This window comes from Mirounga angustirostris, unplaced genomic scaffold (assembly GCF_029215605.1).
Source record: "Mirounga angustirostris isolate CCGP_5_RB_7025 unplaced genomic scaffold, mMirAng1.0.hap1 SCAF_2, whole genome shotgun sequence".
Taxonomy (NCBI): domain Eukaryota; kingdom Metazoa; phylum Chordata; class Mammalia; order Carnivora; family Phocidae; genus Mirounga; species Mirounga angustirostris.
Genome location: NW_026991710.1, coordinates 116,646,175 through 116,653,377, shown reverse-complemented (window position 1 = coordinate 116,653,377; position 7,203 = coordinate 116,646,175). Strand labels below are relative to the sequence as shown.

Below are 7,203 nucleotides of genomic sequence, written 5' to 3'. Positions count from 1 at the left end.
CTTGTGGTAGCTAGCTTCCAACAATCCTCACTGCCGTGTGTGTGTGTGTGTGTGTGTGTGTGTGTGTGTGTGTGTGTGAGAGAGAGAGAGAGAGAGAGAGAGAGAGAGAGAGAGACTCCTGAGGCTAGGTCAGAAAAGGTAGCACAGCATTCCCTTCTCTTGGACTACTCACTTCGAAATGTTGTAAAGGAATATAGCTTTGTTTAATCAACTCTAACTCAAAGTATCCAAGGATTATCCCAAGAAAGAGAATTTCCAGTTTGGGAGGGGCAAATGATTTACTGGCTAGCACTAGGAGAATTTAGTCTTCTGTGTTCCTCATGTTGATTATCACTCCCATCCCTAAACTGGCCCTAAAACCTCCTTTTCCCTTTTAATATTCTGATATAAAAGTGGAAAACCTCTTCTCTTGGTTAACCCATCATACTGAAGACAGGCTGAAATTTTAAAAAGACTTTCTTAGGTAGTAAGAGAGAACAAAGGGTAAATGGAGAAAAGAAGTACAGAAGCATTCTATCTAATACACATATTATACCATTTCATTTATAGTTAGTCTACATAATTACATGTGTATGTATATAAATGCACAGAAAAGCGTCAGGAAGTTGAAATGCTAACTTATCATTCATGGTTGCCTGTGGAAGGGTAGAGGTGTGGAAAGACTGGTATGTACGCAGGATTGAGGAGTGGAAAGGGAAGTAGAGAAGGAAAGGAGGAGACTTGACTTTTTTTAAAAAAGTCTGTTTTGTATTATTTGAAAGTTGATGATGAGAATGCATTAGTGAAGCACTTGTCTAATTACAAAACAAATTGTATAATATCAAAAAAACAGAAGAGCAGGGACGCCTGGGTGGCTCAGTCGGTTAAGCGTCTGCCTTCGGCTCAGGTCATGATCCCAGGGTCCTGGGATCAAGTCCCGCATCGGGCTCCCTGCTCCACGGGGAGCCTGCTTCTCCCTCTGCCTCTGTCTCTCTCTCTGTCTCTCATGAATAAATAAATAAAATCTTTAAAAAAAAAAACAACAGAAGAGCAAATTTAAAAAAAATTTTTTAGAGAGAGGGAGAGTATGAGGAGGAGGAGCAGAGGGATAGGGAGACTCTGCACAGAGCATGGAGCCCAGTGAGGGGCTCAATCCCATCACCCTGAGATCATGACCTGAACAGAAATCAAGAGTCGGTCACTTAACCGACTGAGCCACCCAGGCGCCCCAGAAGCAAGAGAAGTTTAGTTATAACCTGGAGATCTCATAGTCCCTATTCATTAGCTAGGACCACTGACCACATCATCCCTTTCCTACTGAGTCTGAGGTTTTAGAATGCCTTGCTACAAACTTGGCTTCCACAAAGAATGTGCCTTTCCAAGACCCACTATGGAAGAGCTGCCCCAGAGACATCAGTTTGGCACCTTTAAGGCTAATGACAAGAGAGCAGATTGTTCCATCTCCTATTCTACCAGTCAGCGATTGGAACACTAGTTCTGGGTAGCACACTCCTAAACACAGTGCTTAAAACAATTCCTTTTTCCTGCAGGTCACTGGCTCCAAGCTGGGGATGGTTCTAGACCCGCTTCATGTCTCTCATTCTTGTTTTACTGGCAGACTACCCAGGCATGTTCTTCACACTGTGAAAGACAGGTGTGGGGGAGAGGCAAGCAGAAACATGCAAAATCTAAGGACAGGCTCAGAACTGTTACACTGTCACTTCTGCCCATATTCCTTTGGCCAAAACCAAGTGGAATAATCTAAGTCCAACATCAGTAGGGTGGAAAAACTTTCTGCCTCTAATTAGAACTGCAAAGCCACATTTCAAAGAACATGCATGGAAGAAGCACCGAAGAATTGGGAACAACAATGTTATTTACCCTTGTTATTCACCTGGGACTTGCCAGTTTACTTGCAGCTGGCAGTAGGAGAGAGACGTTTCTTCTCATGGTAGCTGAAAACAGTAATGATTTGACCCAGCAGGTGAGATCTGTTCCTAACTACAGAAATCAGGCTTTGTCCTTGCATCCTCCTTAATATGACATGTTATTGTCACGGAGAGGCAATAGTATTATTAATTCTTTACATATATCGAGTGGACAATGGTTCCCTATTTTACAGCAAATATGAGATCAGAAATACTGCCCTAGAAAGGTTGCTATGCTTGTAGTTTATTGTATATTAAAGGTTTGAATTCTTTAGTTCAAAAGAACGTCGAGTCGCCATGTTTTAGAACTAAGGGATCCATAAAACTTCATTAGAGTTAAGAGGATCTGTTTGATTAACCTATTTGCTATCCAGGTTTCCCCTACGCAAAAATCTCTTAAGGACTCACCAGAGTTGCTTTTCCAGATAGGAGAGGAAGAATCCCACTTCCACCCCCGTGCCCCCCGCCCCCCCCCGGCCAGTAAATAAAAAAGACATTAATAGCTTTAAAAAAGAAAGAGATCATTAAATTCTTAGGTTCTTCGGGAACAAATCAGTGGGGCTGACAGTCCTCTGACATTTGAGCCCTACTCTAAGGTTATTTCCATGGTTCCCACGTTACTTTAAAGAAAGCTACCACATACATTCTTTACGGTTTTTTCTTCTCTGACTGGTTATGGAGCCGCAAAAAGACTAAGGCTGCAGCCCAGCGATGAACCTGGTGGATACTGCGCCAGGTCTACCGGAGTGGGGCTGCAGGAGCCCGAGAGGGGACTAGAATTAGTCCCTCCGCGCACCGGGACAGTCATCGCTCTTTGTTAACAAATACAAGAAAACGCGGCGGCGGCGAAGTGTGGTGGGAGGGCGGGGGACTAGATCGAGGCATAACTTTGCGTTTATATGCATAACTGTGCGTAAGAAAGATCATTAGCAAGGCGTTCCAAACGCTGGACAGCCCAGGGCCCCGTGTCATTGGCTTTTGTGCATTTGAAGGCGCGTGAGTGCCCGGCTCAAAGGTTCCCCTTTGTGTGAAAGTGGGGAAACCAGAAGCGTGCAGCTACGGCTGGGTTTTCATTTTCGAATTCGTCAGGCACTTGGACCAAAATACTCCCGCACCAATACACTCCCGCATTCTCGCAACAACAATACTCGGACTTGAGTTACTTATCCGTCGCTGACCGAGCGAGGAGCGACAATGGCTTGGTGCGGGCGCCCGCAGTTCGGGGGGCAGCGCCAAGCGGCCGCCCGCCGCGCTCCGCAGCTGCGCGCTGAGCCCCGCCACCCGACCGTCAGCAAACGCGGGCACCAACCGCCGCGCGGCCCGGCCGTTGGGCGGGTGGTAATTTCTGGGAATGGGGCGGGGTCGCGGGTGTGCAAGGCCCGGCGCCTGCGAGCGAGGAGGAGGAGCGGGCGGCGCAGAGGGCGCGAGGCTGGAGGGGCGGTGCGCCACGAGCGTCACGGGCCGGGGAGGGGCCGGGGCGGGGTGGGGTGGGCGGCGCGCTCTGGCCTGCCCGCGCCCCCACCTTTCGCTTCGCGGAGGCTGTGGAGTGGAGAACTGGAGGGTTCTGGGCTAGGAGTTTATCCAGCCCTCGGCCCCCAGTAACTGTCAGACTGCCCGAGTGCGGAGCTGTCCCTGAGAAGGGCGGGAGTCTGCAGCTGGGGCTGGAATGACAGCGGGGCCCGCGGGAGGCTTCAGAGAGTGGCGAGGGTGTGTGCGTGCGGTCCCGGCCAGCTGGGAGAAGGGGGCGGGCGGGCGGGCGCTGCAGGTGCACGCGCGGTCCCGCTACCCCCACGCGCCCGCCCGCGCCTTGGAGCCCCTGCACCAGTCTGGGGTTGGAGCCGAGTGGGATGGGGGAGCCCCGAGCAGGGAGCGGGACACGGGGCCAGAGTCTTTACCTGAGATGGAGGGTTTGGGAGAAGTTGGGGGCTCAGGGGCGGGCGAGAGTCGAGAGAGCCACTGAGGCAGGTTGGCGGGCTGGTGGGGGCCGCGGGCGGTGGGGCCCCGCGGGGTATAAATAGCCGGCCCTGGTTTGACAGACGCTGCGGTGACTGGCGGTGCCGCCCCCCCTCGCCGCGTGGGGAGGGGAGGAGCGCTCCGAGCGGGCGGGGTGGGGGAGGCGGACTCGAGTGTCCTGGTGGCGGCGGCAGGAGGCCGAGGGGGAGGAGCCGAGGCGGGGGGTGGAGGGAGGGGGCCGGGAGCGGGGCGAGGGCGGGGGCCACCATTGCTCCCCGCGCCGGGCTCTGTGTCGCTGCCGTCGCCTCGGCGGTTGGGAATCGGTGGGGCGGCGCGGGCGGGGGGCGCTGCGCGGGGCGGCTCGCCGCTGTTTTGTTTCCTCCTCTCCCAGTGGAGCGGCTCGGGCTGCCGGGGAGGCCCTGGCTCCCTCGGGACGCCCGGCCAACGGCGGCGGCGGTGCTAGTCCGCGGCCCTGCCGGGAGGGAAAGCTACGCCGTGGTCTTCCCAGGCGACGCGGAGAGCAGGTAAGAGCGCGGGCAGCCGAGGCTGGTGGGAGGGAGCGCGGAGGGCGCGGCGATAAAGCCTCGCTGTCCCGAGTGCCGCCTCCTCCCTCCGCACCCCCGCCCCGCGCCTGTGTTGTTTGCTCCGGGGTTTGCTGAGGGTTTTCCGGAGGCTGTGGCGGTGACAACGGCTGGGAGCTGGGGAAGGGGGCTGAGTGCCCCCGGGCAACGGTCGGGAAGCGGGACTTGGAGAAAGGGGAAGGCGCGCTGTTCGCCTGCCCGCGGGGAGCGCGAGGCGCGGGGCAGGGCTGAGGAAAGAGGTTACGGACCCCGGCGGGGGGGGGGGGGATGGGCTGAGCGCAGCTGGTCTCGCTGTGTTTACATCTCCGCGCGAGTCACCTCTGCCGAGAAGCGGACAGAAACTGACCCGCCTTATCCCGCGGGGAGGCCAGGGCGGGGGTCCGGCTCCGGAGGAAGCGCGTCCTGGGAGGGTCTGCTAGGGCGGGAGGCTGCGGCCGGCGCCGGGGCAGGGCAGCGAGCTCGGGGCGGGACCTGGGAGGCTCCGGCCGCCCCGGGTGGCGTGGAGGGCTGGACACCAGTTTCCTTCCCCGTCGGGCCTTATCGCCGCCTCTTACCTTTCCTTCTTTCCGCGGCTAGCTTGCATGGCAGGTTGTACTCGGTTATCCTTTTATTCTCGCTTTCCACGCCGGCCCCCTACTGCCACTTCCCCCAGTTCCCCCGGGGGTAGGGAGGCTTGGCTGTGATAGGAATCTGTTTTTTAAACAAAACAAAAACGGGCTCTGTAACGCGCGTCCAGTGACCGCCTTCTGGATCCTCTCTTGGAGAAGCTGTCCCCTTGGGACCGTGCTACTGGATGTTTTGGGGGCGCGGGAAAGGAACGGTGAGGGCTCTGCTAGGGCTGGTGCTGACTGCCGGAGCAGCTTTGCGAGCAGAGTAGCCGTACCCCCACCCCCGACGCCCCCGCTCCAGTTGGGCATTTTAATTCCATGTCACTAAAGGACAGAGAAAATATTCCACAAGGCCAAGAGTAATCCAGATTGCACTGTTTCTAATGTTTCTTATGTGCCAGCATCCTGGGCTCTCTTTCTAGGACCTAGATTCGCTGCAGAACAGCCTTTCTTTAAGTTATTCGTACTAGTTTAAATGAGTGAGGGGGGAACACTTCATTCAAAAACTGTAAAATTTCCCCCCTTCGTGAACATTTACTTCAGTTGTGTGGTTTAAATTTTAATTCGGTGATGATATAACAGTAATCTTGTGTTTGATAATCAGATTTGCTTTTCTTTTTACCTATGAGTCACTATAGAGAGGTAAATTATGCGCTTTCCCTAGTGCCATAAATCACAGAATAGTGCCAGAATCACGGAAGAACGTATACTTTACTAAGGTAGGATTGGGTAGTTGCGTTTCGGAGTTTTTTTTTTTCTTTCTTTAAAAGGTAAAAATGACTTTATATAAGCCTGGAAATTATTGAATTACATTTAAGGAATTCAGGAATAATGAAAGTTTATATGTAGTGCAATACAGTTTATGCAGTGCGTTCATATGAATATAAGGGAGCTAGCTCCTCATAAACACATGAAGTAGAAAACTGAAATATCTTGGGCATTTGAAATTTGAATATTTAATAACAACCTATTTTTTAAGGTTAGTGACTTAACGAGTTACTCAATCATTGCTTGTAATTTCAGATATATATACTCATATACAAAATTATGAGAGTATAATTGGAAGATACTTATAACTTTGAGATTTTTCTGTCCTAAATAATAGATTGGTAACTTTGGATGTGGTAGGCCTACCAGTGTTGATGGCTTTGTACACCCAGGTTTTGTTTTGTTTTGTTTTTGTAACAGTTTTATTGAGATATAATTCATATACCATTCAATTCACCAATTTAAAGTGCACATTTTAGTGGTTTTTAATATATTCACAGAGTTGTGCAACTATCACCATAATCAATTTTAGGACATTTTCATCATTCCGAAAAAGAATCCTGTATCCATTAGTGGTTACTCTCCTTTTCCCCCCAAGATCCCCAGCTCTAGGCAACCACTGATCTTTCTGTCTCTATGGATTTACCTATTTTGGACATTTTTTTATGAGAGGAATCATACAGGAGTGCCTGGGTGGCTCAGTTGGTTGAGCATCCAACTCTGGATTTTGGCTTAGATCATGATCTTCGGGTCCTGAGATTGAGCTGGGGGTGGAGCCTGGTTAGGATTCTCTCCCCCCACCCTCCTTGCTTGAGCAGGCACTTGCTCTCTCTTAAAAAAAAAAAAAAAAAAAGTAGAATCATACAATATGTTATTTTTCATGACTGGTTTCTTTTACTTAGCACAATGTTTTCAAAGTTCATGTTGTAGCCTATGTCATTATTTTTATTGCTGAGTAATATTCTATTGTATGGATATATCACATTATTTGTTAGTAAGTGGACATTTGAGTTTCCACTTTTTAGCTATTATGAACAGTGCTGCTGTGAACATTTTTGTACACATTTTTTTGTGGATGTGTTTTCATTTCTCTTGGGTATGTACAGAGCATAGAAAATTAATATGCATAAGCCTGTTGCGTTTCTATACATTAATAATGAACTACCCGAAAGAGGTTAAGAAAACAATCCCACTCACAATTGCATCAAAAAAAAAAAAAAATAGGAGTAGATTTAACCAAGGAGTTAAAAGGCCTTACTCTGAAAACTATAAGACATTGATGAAAGAGATTGAAGATGATACAAATAAATGGAAAGATAAACCATACTCATGGATTAGAAAAATTAATGTTAAAATGTTCATATTATCTGAAGCAGTCTACAGATT

At 50.3% G+C, this 7,203-nt stretch overlaps 1 protein-coding gene across 5 annotated transcripts in view; it reads left to right on the top strand.

Moving 5' to 3' along the window:
* Positions 1-4,244: 4,244 nt before the first annotated feature.
* ELF2 (E74 like ETS transcription factor 2) overlaps positions 4,245-7,203 on the top strand; it is a 107,988-nt gene continuing 105,029 nt past the window's right edge. For 2 of the 5 annotated variants that reach the window (XM_045880430.3, XM_045880429.3), the window contains exon 1: positions 4,245-4,384. The gene's annotated coding sequence lies outside the window, so the exon portion shown is untranslated. The remainder of the gene's footprint in view (positions 4,385-7,203) is intronic. The other 3 variants (XM_064585077.1, XM_064585076.1, XM_045880435.3) reach the window with 2 other exon arrangements.